Below are 18,786 nucleotides of genomic sequence, written 5' to 3'. Positions count from 1 at the left end.
GGGTGGGCCCTGGTGCCCCGGTGCGGCGGGAAGGCCCCGGTGCGGCGGGAAGGCCCTGGTGCGGCGGGGAGGTTCGATGGGGGAAAACGGTTAAATAAACTACATATCTTTTGCTTTGTCCTGCAGTTGCGATCCGTGATGGTGAAGGCGTTGAAGGCGTTTTTAGTCGCGTAGAACGGATTTTCAGCATCAGGTCTGAGTAGCAGTTCGAGCAAATCAAAGATCCAAGGATCTTTGGAGCAAATTCCTCTCCGACAACGAATATAAACCTCACCTGCGTTTTTATCCCACCCCCCCCCCCCCCCCCCCCCAGACCACCAAAGCCTCCGGAATTGCAAGCACAGCGCCATTGTTGGTAGGTTTTGTAACAACGCCACAATGTCAAAAGTTTTATACACCTTGGTGGAGTGGGTCAAGCCCCCCCCTAGATCTCGAGGCCCTAAGCTTAAGCTTGTGAAGCTTATACGTAAATCCGGCCCTGACTAACAACAATAACCACATTGTAAAAAAAAAGTAAAAATGTACAATAGCCTGGCTAATTATAGCATATGACCTTTAGATCTTCATCATCATCTTATCTATTGGACCTGTCCCACTTAGGCGATTTTTCAGCAGACTGCCGGCGACTGTCAAGTTGCCGGCAGTCGCCTGAAAAACCGGGAACTGTAGGATCGTGTGGATCGCTGTCTAAAAAATTCCCATGGTGCAAAGCCAAGGTGATACAGACACACACCGCGATGAACAGGAAGGTTGGCGCTGTAATTAAGACGGCTAAAGCGCAGTGTTTGGTAAATCCTTTAAAAGAGGGGGGAGAAGGAGGGAGAAGGAGTAGAGACAATTTTTTAAAAGCCAGAGATACACGGCTGTGAAGTTCGGCGGACATTTAACGTTACTGGTCGGTTCCTTGGTTCTGAAACCTACTGCTTATGTTTTTTTTATCCGATGAGCCAATGAAAACATGTTGACAAATTCTCGGCATCCATAATGAGGCTGCGCCAAGTTCCCAAAATGTGGGAACTCCTCACAATCATGAAGGCGACTCCCCGGCAACCACCCACGAACATGTGGTGACCATGTGGGGACTGCAAAGTCTCCTGCAGTCGCCTAAAAAGTCGCCTAAGTAGGACAGGCCCATAACTATGCTGCCACCAAATTCCTCTCTGACAACGAATATAAACCTCACCTGCGTTTTAATCTGTGTACAACAATCCCTGACTTTGTTGGTCAATATTCCCTTGGACTCTTCCATTAATGGATTCATTTTGCTAACTTGCCCTGGATCCTTGGCCTCAATCCTTTTTGATCATTTTCCTATGCTGGGTCTTGTCAACTCTGTCTGGGCAATTTGGGCCACTGGGGTTGCTACCACCCTCGACATGTAGATTGATTTGCTAAACCTGTTAAAAGCAATTTAACATTCTCCAATTATCTCTTGGTAGTTGATTCTGAAACTTTGAATTAAATTATATAGTCCACCATTTTTAATTATGGATATCAGATTAGCCTGATTGCGATCTATGCTGTTTCCATTGATGGATTTTTATCAGTTTGTCAGTAGTCACAATCTATTCTCTGGTTTCATGAAGTACTCTGAGAGAAACATCATCCATCAGCATGGCTTTAATTGTTATAGGTCATTTATACTGTATAGGAATTCAATTTTATTTGTCATAAAATTATGCTTTTATTTTGAAAATATTTGTTTGGAAAGTGTGCATGGCTCATATCTTGTCACAGAACCATAGTCACACAGCATAGAAACAGGTCATTTGGCCCAACTCATCCATGTTGATCAGTGGGCAACCTTCCATATTAATCCTATTACCCAGTAGTTGGTCCATAGCCCTCTATGCCTAAATTATTCAAGTGCTCGACTAGACACTTCTTAAATGCTATAATTCTTAAATGGAGAAATAGTTATTCAGTATGTTTATTATTTCAGCCACGCTCTCCATTTTTGTCAGTTTTATTGCTTTTAATTTGGTTTCAATTTCCTTTCACTGCTGTGTTACTGATGAATTTGGCTTTATTGTTTTGCTTATCAGCAGCAACATACCTTTTACCCGGGGAGTTGGAAATCCTAAAGAACAGATTTCAGATATTGGAAGTCTAAATTTAAAACAAGAAGTACTGGAACAAGAAGTACGAGATGAAGAACTACCCTGTGGTAAGTGAAACAGTATTAATGTTTCAGGTCAATAAACTTTTCATTGTGCAGAAAGTCAGTATGGTTGGTTGCTTAGTGTACTTGTGTATTTCCAGAAACCCTGTTCCAGGTATTGTGTGCATGTGAAATGCATACATGTGAAAACTATCACACATGTGCACTGATGTCAAACTGCACACATTGAAGCAGGTCTGCAATGTTGAATCCTGCTTTTGGTTTAAGGGGCCCAGAGGTGTCAAGCTTTTGGTTTAAGGGGCCCAGGGACAGGGAGGCTTCCAGGATTAATCATCCTTTTAGAAGTGATCTGACTGGTTATCCTCTGGTTTGTGCCGGTGTCTCTGGGGTATGTGATCAAGTGACTCATTGCCTCTAGCACGGCCCCCTGTGTGATCAACTATCATTTTCAATCCCGGTCACCTGGCCCTGTTCTCTGTCTGAATGACCCCAATTCCCAATTCCCAATCCAGTGTCCAGCTCCACTGACCCCTTCCCACATCTCTCACTGAGCAGCCACAACCAACTGCTCGTGGAGGAAAGGCCTCTGTGCGCACAAAGAGTGCAAAATCAATTCAGATGCATACAGCACAGCTTGGTTCCGGAGAATGGCACAATTTGGATGCCGGAAAGCCGTACACACATCTGATGTCTGTTCCCTGCTTGGGAAGATTGCTACTTCATGTGATCGGTGTATCTTGATAGGTGCAGTACAATATCCGGAAACTCGGGAGGCTGCACATGCTTGAATCTGGAGCAAGTGAACGGATTCTGATGAATCATACGTCAACAATCACTTTCCTCCCCATTCCTCCAGCCGATCATTTGTTGCCACACAATTTCTTGTTTATCTTTCACACCCTCTGGCCAATCTTTTGATGTATTTCTGTACTTTGTACATTTAGCTCACTGGAGTTCTTGCTTCTCCTTGCATGATTTATACCGACTATCTTTTCTTTGCACCTCATGCCATTTATCATCACATATTTAGTCTGAGCTTTGTGATTTTGGAAAAGTGAAATTCTCAGTTCTGTAGGCTGAAAGAAGTCCCACTTAAAATGTTCTAAAGAATAACAATCTTTGATTTATCTGTTTTATATCTGTATGCATGTTTTTGCTGTTCCATTACTTGTATTTGATTTTTTTAATTTATATGCTTTTTTTCGTGGATAGGCTCTTTTTCTTGGGTGTCACTCAATGTCAGATTGTTATGTTTTATGACTGTGTTTGATTTCTCCCTGTGGTCCTACATTATCAATGGACAATAGACAATAGGTGCAGGAGCAGGTGATTCGGCCCTTCGAGCTAGCACTGCCATTCAATGTAATCATGGCTGATCATCCACAATCAGTACCCAGTTCCTGCCTTCTCCCCATATCCCAGACTCTGCTATCTTTAAGAGCCTTATCTAGCTCTCTCTTGAAAGTATCCAGGGAACCAGCCTCTGAGGCAGAGAATTCCACACACTCACAACTGTGTGAAAAAGTGTTTCCTCATCTCAATTTATTTCCTGTAGGCCAGACACAGTCCCATTTTAGGATGAGAATTGCCTCCATCTTCCTTGGTGACAGTGCTAAGAATGAATTGTGCACCATTTATATTAAGCTAATTGAAGTTTCCATTTGAAATAACTCACCTATTCTATTTTATCCTTGTTATTGCTTCAAAGAACAAAGGATCCTTCTTCTTGTGCAAGCTTGGTATTGGAGTATATGTTTTTTTGGATTTTTTGCAGTGGCTTTTTTGCAGAATTTATTTCTGTTGGCCTAACATCTTTTACTTCAAGTTATCTGTGATGTTTAGAATTGTGTCACTTTCTTGTTTGGTCACTCTAACTTACCTAAATACTATATGTCACTTAACAGTTGCATTTCCCTATTAGTATGTTATTCTCCATTTCAGATATCTTGAAAGCACATGACAGATTTTCAGCCTATCATGAAACTTAATGCTGGCCTATTCATGATTTCTTGATTTGTAATTGAGGGCGTCATCCATACCTACCTAGTGACTGTCATTGACCCTGCCAGGTACCCTATTTTCTCCAGCTCTGTCCCAATCCATTCATTCATCTTCCATGCAAGCCTCTCGGTTCCTAGTTAGCAGATGTAATCCTTCCCTCCTGCTCCCTTCTTTGTTATTTTGGAAGCGAGCATAATGATGGAAAGATAATACAAACATCTTATCAGCCAATGAATTTATTTTTCAGTTCCCAAGACTTCTTCAAAATCATCCGATATTTATGAATGATTACTTTTTTTTCCAGATTCCTCTCAAATGAAATTTTATGAAGATAAAATGTTTGCACTAAATTTAGTTGATGAAGGTGCAGAGTAGTGGCATACACTTTAAAAAATATATAAGCACTTCTCACATGAAGAAATAGGGGAAAAAATCAAGAAATCACCTGAAAATGTTAGATACAGTGACAGCTTCTAAATGTTGCCATAATGTGATAAGGTTTCATTGTGATTGATTTTGAACAGAATACCTTTGCCTCATTCAATCCTTGGAGTTTTACTCAGCTGCCAAACCACACAATCCCCTTGTATTATTCTGTAGGTTTATGATTGAAAGTTTTGTGGCATTAGGTGGATTAGCTGTCCCCTATAAGCTTAGGGTAAATGTTCAGCATGTATGCAAACTAAACATGCTGCGGCCATTAAATCTACATCCACAAGTTTTGAAAGTATGCAGGCTGGAATTATAGCATTAGCAGCAGACAGAAACATAGAAAATAGGTGCAGGAGTAGGCCATTCGGCCCTTCGAGCCTGCACCGCCATTCAATATGATCATGGCTGAAGCATTTTGTGAAGCATCTCGTGAAGCATTTCAGAGAACAGCTTTTCCAAACTACATATCCATTTAGTTCAACCATTTTCAGCTGTGTTACTGTGACCAGTAAACTATTTGTCTGAGTTCTTCATATGAAAGTCCTGATATCCCAGGATTCAGTCTGGTGAACCTTCTCTGTACTCCCTCTATGGCAAGAATGTCTTTCCTCAGAATACGAGAAATAAGTTGAAATAGTATCATGGTTTATGAGGAGAGAATCAGTCGAAGTCAAAGTAGCCTTTATTGTTATTCAACCTTGCGGTCTGAACGAAGTTTCGTTGCCTTACAGTTCTACATATAGTAAAAATGACAAAAACACACAACACAAATTAACATCCACCACAGTGAGTTCACCAGGCAGTTCCTCACTGTGATGGAAGGCAAAAGTCTTAAGTCTTTGTGAATGAAGTATCAATAAAAAAAAAATTGTTACACTAATTTAGATTCATAACAAAAGATTTACAAAATACAAAAATCGTAATTTTATACAACAAAACGTGTATGTCTGTTTTTGGGGAGTCGGTCATCTAAAAGCATTTCCATGCATTTACATAATGCAATAACATGTATTTATATAGGGCCATCATACAACATCCACCAATGAGTCTACATGGAAATATTTGGATAGATGATTAAAGAGTGTTAAAGAAGGAGAAAGGGGCCACAGTACCATAACAAATGAATTTCAGAGGATTGAAGACAGGCAGCAGTAAAAGGCCAAAGGACTGAGTGTACAAGAGCTCAGAGTTAAGCAAATAAGTTGTTTGGAGGTTTAGGATGGGGGGGGGGGGGGGGGGGGGGTCGCATTAGGAGACTGGTAAGCTCAAGAACATTAAGTAATTGAAATTTATTGATAAGAATTTTCAATTCAAAGAACTGTACAGGAGAAACCAGGAATGATGGATGAGGAGAACTTGGCACAAACTACTATATGGGTAGGGGAGTGTTGGAGAGCTGAGGTTTATGGCGAATGGAAGCAAAGCACAAGGCAATTGCTGAATCTGGAAGTGATGAAAGGAATAGATGAATCCGCACCAGTTAGGTCAGGGCAAGGAAGCAGGAAATGATACGGAGGAAGAAGTAAGCAGTAAACAGCAACTATCTTTTCCCCCACGGCACAAACACCACCACCGAGCCAGTCCCATCTCCCCACACCACAAACTCCAACTCCTCGCATAAAGAATTGTCACTAGTGTGTAGGATAGTGCTAGTGTATGGGGTGATCGCTGGTCGGTGTGGACTCAATGGGCTGAAGGGCCTGTTTCCTTGCTGTATCTCTAAAAAATAAAACAAAAAGTTTGTGCTCACTGGTAGGAGCACCTCAAAGAATCTTCAACTGGGAGCCTGCCCTTGACATAAATGACTTTGACACCATTCCCCAGCAAACCATCCATTCTCACTCATTGCCCCTGACAGACAAGTGGATGAAATCTTCAGATTGAAATGATAACCTGAAACTCGGCAGAGAGGATCTCCTGAAGCTAATTCACAACATCATCTCTCACATCTGGGAAGAAGGCATGCCAAGAGACCTTGATGACACCATAAGTCCAATTGTCATAATTACAAGGCTCCAATTTAAAATATCAGTTTCCATTTAGGTTACTATCATGTGTACAATGAAAAGCTTTTGTTTCATGCTAACCAGCCAGCAGAAAGGCAATATTGAGCCATTCGCAATGTACAGATACATGATAAGGGAATAATGTTTAGTGCAAGTATGCTGATGATATTGTCGAACATACAGGCTTGTGCAATCCACTCTCTCCCTCTTTATTAGAAATGACATGACAAATATTTCCATATGTTTTCAAGAAACATAACAAGAACAAATCAAATCAAAAATATGAATTTAGGTAAAAAAAGTGTTGCTCCAGTGCCCACACTGTAGAACAGTGTATGAATAAAACTTACGTATAAAAAAAAATAGCAGTTAAGAAAAGAGAAGGAAATCGTTGCCTTAAGTGTAGGTCCATATATTCAAAAAAAGCTCTGTTTTGCCTAATACATATTTCCTGGAACCCATTGGGCCTAGAAATCTTTAGAAAATGAAAGAAAATAGTTGTGTGTGGGTGAAAGGATTTGGTTAGGACAATATGGCACTAACACTAGAATATTATTGAAAGTTGCAGAAACATTAGTAAAAACAGATCCGGGCTGACTCTACGCCATATCTTAGACTTTGCCTAAAGATCTACTCCAATTATTTATTAGTTGAAAAGAAACATTTAGCTTTTTAAGCCTTTGGGAATTTTGTACAGGTCTGCCACTGCTCAGAGTCAAAGGTTATGCTGTTCAGTAACAGCAGAATAATTTTAAATGGAATGCATAGTGTAGCATTCAGCTATTAAAACACACAAGTGAAGGAAACTTATCTCTCACTGAACTGCTCTGAATTCTTGAACAGCATGCTACTGAAGGGCCTGTCCCACCAGTATGCGATTGCATGCGTCTAGCGCGACCAAACGTGGTTGCTTGAGGCATACGGCCTCGCGGGGCCGGTCCCACTTCCAACCGCGGAGCCGTCTGCAGTTGTGCGGGGCTGGTCCCAACATCATACTCACCAATCAGCTGGGCAGGAGGCGGGCCGACTGAATTTGGACGTCGCACGGCGTCGGGCGGTTACGTCATCACGCAATGGCACGCCAGGCGGTGACGTCATCGCGCAACGCCACGCGCTATGCGTACGCCGTCAAGACGCTGCGTACGGCCTCAATGCGGATGCGGGCCTACAGGCCGTTGCCGCGCAGAATATTTGGACAGTGTCAGTTTTTCGCTATGTCGGGACTAGCCCCGCACAACTCCATATTGCTCCGGCGATCGAAGTGGGACCGGCCCCACGAGGCCGTACGCAGGTCAGGTATCACCTCTGAAGAAAAGGAATAGGGGATGTTTCGGGTCGGACTGATGAAGGGTCTCGACCCTAAACATCCCCTATTCCTTTTCTTCAGAGATGATGCCTGACCTGCTGAGTGACTTCAACATCGTGTCAAACCTCAGAATTGCGACAATTACTCAGAAAAAGGTGTGAAACTTAAATCAGCCCTTGTTATGTAGATGTTCCCACAATCTGAGGTGCAGACCACCCCCTGTTAATGCACGTAGCTCTTGAGACACTGAACAAATGGCAGCAGAAGAATGCGTCAAACTTTTACTTCCTTTGTTTCTGCTGGACAATAACAAAGATCTTTGTGAAAACATGCATTTCCACAGCTGTCACAGAATTGTCAGACAAAGTAGCAAACATGTTCTTGACTGTGGTACACCAATGACAAACAATGCAACCAAACATCCATTGAAAATCCATTATGAAGTTGTTTCTTTAATGATCCTGAAAGACTGTCCTTTACAACACTATAAATTCTGAACTGCCTGTCATAACAACATATCAGCTTTAAAACAGTGATACATATATGAGCATCAGTTGTCTTATTTGTCCCTACCAATGAGATAATAGCCTTTGTGGCAATTATTTATTTGAATGCTTGAAGTGTTCTGGGAATCATAAAGAGGCTCCTGCATGGTGCATTGTGCCAGCTGCCTTTCTGTTTAGTGTGCGTGTTGGCACTGACAGTGAATGTCTGCCAGATGCAAGCAGAGGAGGGAGATTAGCAATGCCGATCTGACACCAATGCTGACAATTCAGAACTTAACCTTCCATCAAAAGTATTTTCTTAATCTCACACAACTGAAGATGTGTCAGTGGCACACAACTGAAGATGTGTCAGTGGCATTGCAAACCAGCAGACTTATTTATATCATCAATTACATAAAGGTTAGCTACTGACTAATTTCATCTGGTTGTTATTTTTTTGCTGTTGGTGCATTAATATTATTATTTCAGATTGCAGTGATATGGCAGGGCTGAAGATTATTTTTATCCTCTTCAAGACCTGCAAAAACATATCTCTCCTTGATATGGGTGCATTACTTGATGAGTATAAGGGACCGCAGAATAACTGGGAGAATGAGCCGGGGATACCCAGAGCAGAGCAAGCTGCTAGCAGAAGGTCATGTGTAAGGTGAGCAAGCCATAGCTGTGATGCTCCATGATCAATTCTCCAATAAGATCCTTGCAGAGGAGCAGTGTGCAAAGCATCTACACCATTATTCACTTTGAAATCTCCCAACTGATGAACAAGGCCACTGTCCCTGCCCTGCAATTTAAGAACATATTTATTTTTTAAATTACTATTGCACCTCATGCTTGTAATAGGTCCATAAACGTAGACCACGTCTTTTGGAATTGGTTTGCTTTACCTGCTAAGAGGAATCTCATCTCTTCCAGATGTAATGTTTCAAACATATTTGATGTCCACATTTTTATTGTTGGTGTGGGCGCATTTTTCCAGAATTTAAGTATGAGCTTTTTTCCCATTATTAGCCCGTAATTGAGTAAATTCTTCTGATACACGTTTAATTCAGGGATACCTTCCGATATCCCAAAAATGATCCATTCTGGTTTTGGTACCAGTTTTATTTTAATTAATTTTGAAAAAATATCAAATATTCCATGCCAGAATTTTTGGATTTTTGTACAAAAAACAAAAGAATGCGCTATGGTAGCTTCTTGACACAGACATTTATCACAGATTGGTGAAACACTAGGAAAGATTTTATTTAATTTAGTTTTTGAATAATATAGTCTATGTAATGTTTTGAATTGGATAAGCGTATGTCGTACATTGATCGAACATTTATGCACCTGTAGTAAATGATTATCCCAGCTCTCTTTTGAAATTTTTATAGCTAATTCTTGTTCCCAGTCTCTTCTAATTCCATCTGTTGTGGGTATTTCTATGTTTAAAATTATATTATATAAGTACGATATTAGATTAGCTGATTCCGCTTTTGTCTTCATTGCTTCAATAAATAAATAAATGGTATCAGGACCTGGCAACGGGAGGTAAAACAACAAAAACAGACTTGGTTGGTAGTCTTTCTGCGGAGTTTAATGTTATAATAGAGCGATTGTCCTTACTTTCTTTTTCTTTCTTTTCTAGGGTCTACTTTCTTACTTCACTTCCTTCTCTAACTTCTTTTCTAAGGGGCTTTCTTTTCCCAACACTCTCTTGCACTTCACGACTCTTGCGCACTTTCTTTACTTTCCTTACTTCTATCTTTTTCTTAAAGCTCAAAAAAATGAAGCGGTACAAAAAATGTATTAAGATATATGTGTGTATTATTGTAATTTACCGTACTTCTAATAAAAATAATAAAAAAATAAAAATAAAAAAAAATTTAAGAACATATTATGTAGTCTGTTGCCTTCTGATACACAAGGCAGCCCACTACGGCTATCCAATTGAGGAGAGCAGGCTTGATTTAACTTTCTCTTGTCAGAAGGTAGCTTTGGGAGTTATGGATTTCCCTGTACTGTAAGGTACCAGTGACTGTGGGCTCTGCATGTCAGATGTGCCCACACTAAAGAGATTCCAGTCAGAAGCCAGAATCGGAGGTGTTATTGCGCACAGGTAAATTTACTATTTAACATGGGAACCACATGGGAGCTCCGACATGGGAATGGCTGACTGGTTTGCAGAATGAGCCGCATGTGACAGCAGTAACACACTGCTACCAAGACTACCGAGACTACCGAGATGCACAATTCAGAAATAAAGCATCGGGCTTAAAGAATTGCTTAAGTTTACATGCCGCCTATTGCATAAGTTGGGGAAGACCTGTATTAGTTATCTGCAGACTGCTCAACCTTGCCATCATCAGATAACAGGCCATACCTCCAGTTGGATGAATAACAGCTGAAATGAGGCAACAATGGAGAATTGGAGGAAGAAAAGAAAGAGGGGGCAACCTAGTTAGTCTCTTTTTCCCCAGACATTGTTGAAGAATTTCAGTTTGTACAATATCATGAATCAACACCCTATTCGACATTCATCAACAGACTCTCAGCATCACCACCTTATGCATTTTCTTAATGATCTTCTTCCTTTGGCTATCCAAGTGTTCCTAAGCAGTGTTCTTGACACAGCTGATGGAAGGCCGGGTGTCCTCACTGAGATGACTTTGGTGAACAACCTTAGCAAACACTCAGCGTGGGGCTGCACCATTTACATTTCATTCCTGGCTGGCTGATTGATTGTCAAGGTCAAGTGCACTGAAGATGACAGTGGTGCAATAATTATTAATGTCATCCTACAGTAAACAAGGGCAACGGGCTGTGCTTCACAAAGCTACGCAGCCCTCCTGGGAGAACACCTCAGCAGCCCTAATTATCTGTTGGAGGAAAGATTGCTATCAATCACAACAAACACCTATGTACACGATAAACCTTAACAACGAGGCAATTGGCAGAGTTTAGAGTCAAGCAACCTGACCTTGCATTTCCACTGCAGCACCCAGATGGTGGAGGCTGTTACTGGAGATGTATTGGAAACTGTGAAACTAGCATCAGTCACTGCAACAAGTTCAAGTAAACAGGTGTAAGAACAGAGTTGACGACCACTTCCAATTTTAAATCATTTAGTTTGCTAGGCCTTCAGTGCATGCACCTCTCCCCCATTGATTCTTCCCCATGCCCCCTCTCATTAGCCTTAGTTTGATTTACTGTTTTATCTAAGTGAGATATGTAAGGAGCTGGAATGTATTGAGTACAGCTAAGATAAGAATATCCTAAGTGATCGTTTGACTTTATATGAAAGGTGGCACGATTTCACTTACAAATCTAGTTGAAATAATAATTTTGTAGAGACTTTGGATGGTAAGTGTGTGTGTGGGGTGGACCATGCTAGCGGAATCAGCAGCAGCCAAATCTGTGGTACCAGGTGTGGCTTTGAGACACAGCCAGATAAGGTGGTCAGATGGGGCTATGGTGTTAGGGAGACTTTAGTAGTCAGGGGTACAGACAGGAATTTCTGTGGCAGCAGACGGGACTCCAGGATGGTGTGTTACCTCCCTGATCGCAGGATGCTGTGGAGCAACTGCAGAACATTCTCAAGCAGCCAGAGGTCATGGTGCACATTGTACCAACAGCGCAGATAGGAAAAGGAATGAGGTCCGGCAAAGTGAACATAGGGAGTTAGGAAAGATAAAATGCAAGATTTCAAGGGCGGTAACCTCTGGATTACTCCCAATTCCACATGCTAATGAGTAAGAATGGAAGGATGGGGCTGATCAATACATGACTGAGGAGTTAGTACAGGGGGCAGGAGCTCCAGATTTTGGATAATTGGGGTCACTTCTGGGGCAGAGGTGACATATAAGTGTACCTGAACTGGAAGAGACCAAATACCCTGGGAGGGAGATTTGCTACTACTACTTGGAAGGGTAGACAAAGGATGCAGTGTCCCAGAGCAGAAAGAAGGCAAATGTGAACTTGGGGACAAATACTGAATTCAAAGAGAACCAGATTAGTAGACAGGATAGGCAGATGCACTGTAAACAGAGGGGAAGACCAGTGGTTTAAGTTATTTCAAGGTTAGAAGCATAACAGGTATAGTGGAAGAACTCGGGAGTGTAGATTGACTCGGGCTGGGATATTATGCCATTACAGAAACATGGCTGTGAGAAGGGCAGGACTGGCAGCTCAAAATTCCATGGTGTGGCTGCTGCAGGTGTGCTACAGATGCAGGTAAGAGAGGTGTGTTGATCAAGGAGAAAATAACTACAGTGCTCAGTAAGGACATTCTTGGGAGATCGCCCAGTGAGGCTGTATGGGTAGAACTTAGAAATAGAAAGGGAATGATTACATTGATCATTATACTGTATTATACACCTCCCAATTGTCAGCATGAAACAGAGGAGCAGGTGTGTAGAGAGATTGCAGGTAGTTGTAAAATAATGGGATAGCTTTAGTGGGAAATTTCAACTTCCCTAATATTGACTGGATTAGCCCTTGGGCGGAGTTTGTTAAATGTGTCCAAGAAAGCTTCCTTAATCAATATATGGAGGGCCCTCAAGGGAACACAACACTGGACCTCCCCTCAAGGAACGAGGTGGGAAAAGTGTCTGAAGTGTCAAGGGGGAGCACTTTGGGACCAGTGAACATCTGGCCATAATTCCATTTGTCCTAAAGTAAGGTTCAAAAATCAGCAAGGCCCAATTTAGAGGCAGTGGATGGAGCTTGCAGAAGTTGATCAGGAGAATCTGTTTGCAGTAAGGGGATGGCTGGCAGGTGGGGGCTTTCAAACGTGAGATAGCAGGAGTGCAGAGGCATCATGTTCCTGCCAGGGAGACGGCTAAAGCTGGCAACTTTAGAGAATCATGGTTGACAATGGATATTGAGGCTCTGGTCAGGAAAACGGAGGCAAACATCAGATTTGGGCCGTCAGGGTCAATCAAATCAGTCTGAGTATACGAAATATAGGAGTGCATTTAATAAAGCAACCCGGAGGACAAAAAGAGGTCGTGAAATGGAGCTGGCAGGTAAGGTAAAGGAAAATCCCTGAGATTTTGCATGTACATTAGGAGTAAAACGGTGGTTAAGGAAACAATAGATCCCTTAAAGATCAGCATGACCATCTTTGTGTAGAACCACAAGATAGATAGATAGAATTTATTGCCACACAACCAGGGTCGGTGGAATTTGGGTTGTCAGCAGCAGTACAATAATAAAGAACACACAACCACAATAAAAATGTAACACAAACATCCACCACAGCATTCATCACTGTGGTGGAAGGCACAGAATTTGGCCAGTCCTCCTCCATTTCCCCCCCGTGGACAGGACCAGTCCAGGATCGGCTCTTCCTCACCGGAGACCGCGGCTTTAAGTTGTTGTAGGCCGCAGGCCGGCGGTCGAGATTTAAAGTCTCCGCCGCAGCCAGAAGCACCGTAGACTGCAGGGCCGGCAGTCGAAGCTCCCCTCCAGGGGTGATGTTAAGTTCACGCCGGGCCCGCGGTAGAAGTTGGCCGCGGGCCGGCAGTGGTGGCTTCTTCTTCCCCCCGTCGGGTCCCCCACGAGGGATCCCGGGCTGTAGACGCTGCACCAGCTGGAACTCTGCAGACCGCGGCTTCAGGCTGCCGCGGGCTTGCGAAACCGAGCTCTCCCCTCCGGCGAGCCCCAGCGAAGGCTCACCCGCTCCATGCCGAGAGTCCACGCTGCGCCCGCTGCTGAAGTCCTGGGCGCGTCTCCGTGGAAATGCCGCGCCGATCCTTGCTGTTAGGCCACGGGGGAGGCGACCTGGAAAAAGTTGCCTCTCCATGGAGGAGGCGACCGAAGCGGTTTCCCCCTTACCCCCCCCCCCCCCCCTCACACACAAGACACACCGAGAAACATCAAACACATACTTTAAAACATACTAAAAAAAAATTAAAAAGTTGAAAAAACTAACGCGCTGCTGACATGGCTGCTGCTAGAGCAGCGCCCCCTCCTAGATGGATAGATACCAGAGATATTACATTAATACTTCTCTGTTTTTATCATGGAAGCTCAGGAATTTAGTCAGAGCAGTTCAGATATCTTAGGTCACATAACAATTATTAAATAGGAGGTACTGGTGGTTTTAAATCACTTTAAGGTAGATAAATCCCCAGGGACTGACCAAGTAATCCTTGGACCTTGCGGGAAGCTAGAGAGCAAATTATGGAGGCCATTGCAGAGATATTTGCATCATCTTTAGTCACAAAGTGTGTTCTGGAAGACTGAGGGGTAGCTAATGTTGAACTATATTTTGCAGAACGGCAGCAAGTACTAGCCAGGGAACTACAAGGCAGTATGCCCAACATCAGTGGTGGGCAAGTTGTTGGAGGGGATTCTTGAGGGCAGAATCTACCAGCATTTGGTTGGACATGGGCTGATTTGGGATGATCAGCATGGCTTTGTGTATTGGAAATAATGTCTCACAAATCCGATATTTTTAAAGAAGTCACCAAGGGGATTGATGAGGACAGGGCAGTGGACGTTGTCTATAACCAAGGCCTTTGACAAAGTCCCTTAGGGTGAAAAAGCGCTTCGAATACAAAGTGAGTAAGCCAATTGGGTTTGATATCGGCTTGGATGAATGAGTCAAAGGGTTGTTGTGGAAGTTGACTATCTTAGATGGCCATTTTAGTTGGCATGGACAAGTTTGGTTGATGTGTGTGTGCGCGTACATGCATGTATTTTTGAGTATCTACAATTACTAGTCTTCTTGCTCAGTCTTTACATCTGTTGTCTGGGCACAACAATTTAAAGACTTAATGGTTTATTATACTCCTATTGTAATAAAACCCACTGTTTACCATGTCCCCTCGCGCAGCATATTAAATAAACAATTCAATTCTCATAAATAATTTGATGAATACACTTAAGGACAATAGATTTGGTTACATTTAAATTGCTAACTACATAACGATTTTGTACCAGTAGGGTTGTACTGTCAGCAGCTTAGTAACATGTCTTAATAACAGCTTACACAGAGAGTGGTGAATCTGTGGAATTCTCTGCCACAGAAGGTAGTTGAGGCCAGTTCATTGGCTATATTTAAGAGGGAGTTAGATGTGGCCCTTGTGGCTAAAGGGATCAGGGGGTATGGAGAGAAGGCTGGGATGGGATACCGAGTTGGATGATCAGCCATGATCATATCGAATGGCAGTGCAGGCTCGAAGGGCCGAATGGCCTACTCCTGCATCTATTTTCTATGTTTCTATGTCAATTTTGATTATTTTTAGTTTTGTAAATATCTAATGTTTTTATAATTAGGTTTAATGCACTTGTTGATTCTTACCAACCTCTGTGCTTGTGGATAATGCAAATTTATTAGCCTTCTTTGTAATAATGATGCTGCTACATGCTGCTACCATATTGGGTTACAGAGGCTGCTTCAACCTTTGACTTTCATTGTAATAGAATTTACATCGCGCAGACAATAATATTTGCTATTTGTTTTACTGACTTTATGATTCATGGCTTGTTACCAAACTCAATGTTGTCTGTTCTGTTAGTGCCGGTCATTAAGGACATAGCTGGTAAAGTAGGCAGCCTAAATAATTACAGGCCCATAGCTTCAGCCAGCATATTGTCAAAAGTTTTAGAAAGAGTTCTGCTGGATAGAATAAATGAGTTTGTTAACTCCACAGATAACCAGTTTAGTTTTAAAGCTAAACATGGCACTGACTTATGCATATATGCCCTAAAGGAGATTGTAAACAAATATAGAGGCAAAAACTCTTCAATCCTTATGTGCTTTATTGATGCTTCCAAAGCCTTTGACCGTGTTAATCACAGAAAGTTGTTTGAGTCTAAGGTTTAGCACTACATGCTACGAATCCCAGTTGTGGAGACACTGGTATCGTTGTAGGACATTGATCATTTTTTTATTCTGGATTTTAATTCATGTATTGTGTTTTTTTTTTAATATATAATTTATGATGCTTTTATAAGTGATATACTAAGATTTTAGTGTTCAAGAAGGAATTGTAGATGCTGGAAAATCGAAGGTACACAAAAATGCTGGAGAAACTCAACGGGTGCAGCAGCAACTATGGAGCGAAGGAAATGGGTAACGTTTCGGGCCGAAACCCTTCTTCAGATTGATAGGGGGTGGCGGGGAGAAGGAAGGAAAAAGGAGGAGGAGCCCGAGGGCTGGGGAATGGGAGGAGACAGCTCGAGTGCTGAGGAAGGGGAGGAGACAGCAAGGGCTAACAAAATTGGGAGAATTCAATGTTCATGCCCGCCGAATGCAGGCTCCCTAAGCGGAATACGAGGTGCTGTTCCTCCAATTTCCGGTGTTGCTCACTCTGGCAATGGAGGAGACCCAGGACAGAGGGGTCAGATTGGGAATGGGAGTTGAAGTGCTGAGCCACCGGGAGGTCAGGTAGGTTCTTGCGGACCGAGCGGAGGTGTTCGGCGAAACGATCGCCCAACCTCCGCTTAGTCTCACCAATGTAGATCAGCTGACATCTAGAGCAGCAGATGAGGTTGGAGGAGATACAGGTGAACCTCTGTCGCACCTGGAACGACTGCTTGGGTCTTTGAATGGAGTCGAGGGGGGAGGTCAAGGGACAGGTGTTGCATTTCTTGCGGTTGCAACGGAAAGTGCCCGGGGAGGGGGTGGTACGGGAGGGAAGGGAAGAATTGACAAGGGAGTTGCGGTGGGAGTGGTCTTTGCGGAAGGCAGACATTGGGGGAGATGGGAAGATGTGGCGAGTGGTGGGGTCATGTTGGAGGTTGCGAAAATGACGTAGGATTATTTGTTGTATGTGACGGCTGGTAGGGTGAAAGGTGAGGACTAGGGGGACTCTGCCCTTGTTGCGAGTGCGGGGATGGGGAGAGAGAGCAGTGTTGCGGGGTATGGAAGAGACCCTGGTGCGAGCCTCATCTATGGTGGAGGAGGGGAATCCCTGTTCCCTGAAGAATGAGGACATTTCAGATGCCCTGGTGTGGAACGCCTCATCCTGGGAGCAGATGCGGCATAGGCGGAGGAATTGGGAGTGGGGGATGGAGTCCTTACAGGAGGCAGGGTGGGAAGAAGTGTAGTCCAGATAGCCATGGGAGTCAGTGGGTTTGTAGTGGATGTCGGTCAGAAGTCTATCACCTGCGATGGAGATAGTGAGGTCAAGGAATGGTAGGGAAGTGTCGGAAATAGTCCAGGTGTACTTGAGTGCCGGATGGAAGTTGGTGGTGAAGTGGATGAAGTCAGACAGTTGTGTTTGGGTGCAGGAGGTGGCCCCAAAGCAGCCGTCGATGTAACAGAGGTAGAGGTCGGGGATGGGGCCCTGGTACGTATTGAACAAGGATTGTTCGACGTACTCGACAAAGAGACAGGCGTAGCTGGGGCCCATGCATGTGCCCATAGCTACGCCTTGTGTTTGGAGGAAATGGGAGGAGTCAAACGTGAAGTTATTGAGGGGAAGGACCAGCTCCGCTAGGCGGAGGAGAGTGTCAGTGGCTGTGTATAGGTTGCTCCTCTGGTCGAGGAAGAACCGGAGGGCTTTGAGGCCATTCTGGTGGGGGATGGAGGTGTAGAGTGACTGGACATCCATGATGAAGATGAGGGGGTGAGGGCCTAGAGAATGGAATGCGCGGAGATGTCTGAGGTGTCTTGAACATAGGTAGGAAGGGATTTGACCAAGGGGGATAGTATGGAGTCAAGGTATGTGGAGATGAGTTCAGTGGGGCACGAACAGGCAGAGACAATGGGTCTACCGGGACAGTCAGGTTTGTGGATTTTGGGGAGAAGGTAAAAACGGGCCGTGCGGGGCTGGGGAACGATGAGGTTGGAGGCTCGGTCGGGCAGGGCTTTGGAGTTTATGAAGTCGGTGATGGTGCTAGAGATGGTGGCCTGGTGCTCGTCAGTGGGGTCATGGTCCACGGGTAAGTAAGAGGAGGTGACCGAGAGTTGGCGCGTGGCCTCAGCTTTGTAGAAATCGGCGCGCCAGACTACCACGGCACCTCCCTTGTCGGCTGGTTTGATAACCCAATCTGGGTGGTTGCGGAGTGATTCGATGGCAGTGCGTTCAGGGGGGGGGGGGAAGAGATTGGAGTGAGACAGGGGAGTGGAGAAGTTGAGGCGGTTGACGTACTAAGATTTTATATGTAATTTATGATTTTTTTTAATATGCAATGCATTTTTATGTATTGTTGCCCCTTGTCTGGACCTCGAGTCTGAAATAAAGTTTATTATTATTATTAATACAAAGTACATGCACCAATTTCACGTGCCAGGCAAACAGATTTGTAATAGATTCAGAGCGAGACTCTCAGAATTTAAATCTGAAAGATTGCCTATCCCATTAGATTGATAACATTTTTTCATATGAAGAATTCGGCATTGACCACTGTTAAAAACGTAACTTCGAGGTATCAGCCTCTTCAATTTCCTTTTCAGGATATACAGAAACACTTATAATC

At 43.4% G+C, this 18,786-nt stretch overlaps 1 protein-coding gene across 1 annotated transcript in view; it reads left to right on the top strand.

The window, feature by feature from the left end:
* The first annotated feature begins 2,077 nt into the window (after positions 1-2,077).
* Positions 2,078-18,786, top strand: part of LOC116973364 (fibronectin type III domain-containing protein 4-like) — a 219,743-nt gene continuing 203,034 nt past the window's right edge. The window contains exon 1 of the mRNA XM_033021353.1: positions 2,078-2,167. The gene's annotated coding sequence lies outside the window, so the exon portion shown is untranslated. The remainder of the gene's footprint in view (positions 2,168-18,786) is intronic.

Source organism: Amblyraja radiata, chromosome 5 (assembly GCF_010909765.2).
Source record: "Amblyraja radiata isolate CabotCenter1 chromosome 5, sAmbRad1.1.pri, whole genome shotgun sequence".
NCBI classification, from domain to species: domain Eukaryota; kingdom Metazoa; phylum Chordata; class Chondrichthyes; order Rajiformes; family Rajidae; genus Amblyraja; species Amblyraja radiata.
The sequence above is the reverse complement of the archived record's forward strand: the minus strand, read 5'-3'. Positions and strand labels throughout refer to the sequence as shown.